This window comes from Dioscorea cayenensis, chromosome 20, assembly GCF_009730915.1.
Source record: "Dioscorea cayenensis subsp. rotundata cultivar TDr96_F1 chromosome 20, TDr96_F1_v2_PseudoChromosome.rev07_lg8_w22 25.fasta, whole genome shotgun sequence".
In the NCBI taxonomy this organism is placed as follows: Eukaryota; Viridiplantae; Streptophyta; class Magnoliopsida; order Dioscoreales; family Dioscoreaceae; genus Dioscorea; species Dioscorea cayenensis.
Window position 1 is genome coordinate 20,917,442 of NC_052490.1, and position 2,743 is coordinate 20,920,184.

Genomic DNA, 2,743 nt, shown 5'->3' on the forward strand with positions numbered 1-2,743 from the left:
TAGGGTTTGGTTTGATTAATTAAGTTGATAATTATGATGATTAGGAGGTTAATGATAATGGTTAGATTGAAATCGGGTTGAGTTAATCAATTGATTTGATTAGATCAAACCAAGTCTGGATCGAATTGATTGAGTTGAATCGATTTGGTTGAGTTGAGTTGATTTGGCTGAGTTGGGCTTGATCAAATCAAGTTGAGATGGGTTAGGTTTGGTTCACTTGATTTTGGGTTAAGGGTTTTTGGAGTGAACCAGAGTTGGTTCAATGGATTTTTGAATAAGAAATTGAGTTGGTTCGAGTCTGGTTCGATTGAAATTAAGTTTTGTTCGATCCGCAATTAAGGTTGGTTCCGGATTGATTCGGCGTTGTTTAGCCCTCGACTGAGTTTGTTTAAATACAACCGAAAGGCAGATTGGACTATGCTGGTCGGGTTTTTAACCGATTGGAGTGAGTGGGCCCTGATAGAGTCTATTATCGTTTTGTATTTTTCTTTTTGAGTTTAAATATGTTATTTATTTTTATTATATTATTACGATAGGGTGTTGTTCGGGTCTTGAGAGGAGTTCCAGGATCAGGAAGGAACCCAAGGACACCGAGTGAGTTGGTAGTGGCTATTATTTTTTTAATATTAATTATTATTATTATTTTGAAATAATTGTTTAATAACTAGTATTTTGGAAATAATTATTTAAGTATTTCATTTTATCATGTTTAATTTACGTATAAGGTTAAAAATATATGTATATTTACTTGCTAGTTGATGTTCACGACAATCGATTGATACATCGGTTTCCAGTATAATTATACGTAGTTTGTGAATAGTGAAAATACATGTATATGTGATTTAATTATTCGATTCATGTATTTATTTTTGATGGTTATATATGCTTTGATTTGGAATGATTTGTGAAATCATGTGAGCGTTTTTAAAATGTTTTCAAGCGATATTTGTGGAATTGGTTTTCATTCCTGGAATAGGAACGGTATCATGGATCCGGATTTTCTTGGTTTTATCGTTGTTATACTTTGACATTGGCTTTGTGGAAATGATGTTTATTTTACGTGATGTGAATGCTTGTCCCGGATAAGGATCCTATGATGTGATTTATACGGATTGTTTTATTCTTTGTATTTACATGTTGGTTTTGGATGGTGACGGGCTAAGGCCCGACTCATCGAGTAGTGGGTCCCCACGGGCCGTGCCCTTTAGAGGTGGCGTGGTGGACCGAGGTGCTGATTTGTCGAGATCGGTGGGAGGCGTAGAGGCCACGATTGGATTATACATCGGGATCCCTAGAGTCGCCCACATGGGACCGATGGAGCTAGACTGCGTCGAGATGCGAAGACCTTGGCGGCCCCAGACCCTAGTCGCGACGGCGGCTAAGTGGGGAGAGTTTTCAGTGCGTGGAATTGAGAATGGATTTTTATATTACTTGTTATTTTGGGTTGTGATGAGGCGAAGCTCACTGTCAGCTCTTTAGGGAGGCGGGTCTCTCACAACAATTTGGATTTCTTAGAAAATTGATTTGATATTGATTTGTGATGAATTTATGTTTCAAAAAGTTCTTTAAAAATGTATTTTGCTAGAATTCTGGTATTTTGGAAAAGTTGGAAAATTATTTGAGAGGTTGGTATTTATATATTTTATATATCTCTGTATTTGAATATTTGAAATTATTAAGCCCACTCTGAGCAGTGAATGTCTTATGTGCGGAGAGCGAGACCCTAGATTGCACTGTTCAAGTTTAGAGCTAGTCGGGGTTAAGTCCAAGGCTGCGAGTGGGTCCCATACTTTTCTTTATATTTGTTGGTATCGTGATCTTGTACGGTTGTACCTACAAATTTGAGTTATTATATTTGTTGTATTTATGTATTTGAATCCTGCGGTTGGTGTAAAGTTATAAATTGTAATTTGTAACTACGATTTGGTTTCGAGAGGTGTCGGGGTTTCCGGTTAAAAAGGAATTTTTAGCGATGGGTGCCACATTTACCTCGGTAGAAGGGAGTGGGTGTGACATCTTTTGGTATCAGAGCTGTAGGTTGAGATATCCCTGGTTGGTAGAGATCACGGGTTGTGATCTGAGCCTAAGTTAGAAGTCGTGTCTAGACTTAGGGGTTAGTAGTGATTAGACAGAAAGTTAAGGGCCGTAGAAGTATTTAGAGTCTCGATCGGGTTAAAACCTAAGTTGCGTATTGGGATTGAGGGACGGATGAGTAGGTTTTGACATTTGAGACGAGTGAGTAGTGCTCTTTGTGATCAGGATCATGTGTTGAGATATTTGTCGGAATTGGTTTTATTCAAAAATGAGTTAACTTAAAGATGCCAAAGAAAGGTGTTTTGGCATACTTTTTATCGAGCGATACATAGTGATTTGTAGTGTGATTATTTACTGTGAGCGGTTGTAGCAGAGAAAGCGGGGTCTTGGGACCCGAGTAAGTGAAATTGGGTGATATCGATTGATGTATGCTAAGGGAAATTTCGAGGACGAAATTTTTAAGGAGGAAGGATTGTAATACCGAACACATGGATAGCTGTTGAAAAATATATTCGGGGTATTACTACGATTGCGATGAAAATTTTTCTACTGAGTAATCTTGTTGAGAAACCCCAGTGGACAGAATAAGGACTTAAGTGTAAAAAGTTTTTAAAAAGATTTTTGGGTTAAAGAGTAATAGAAAAAGGATTGATATGAAATGCTTGTGAAAAACTAAGGACTGAAAGGTAAGTTGAAGGGATCATTTGGA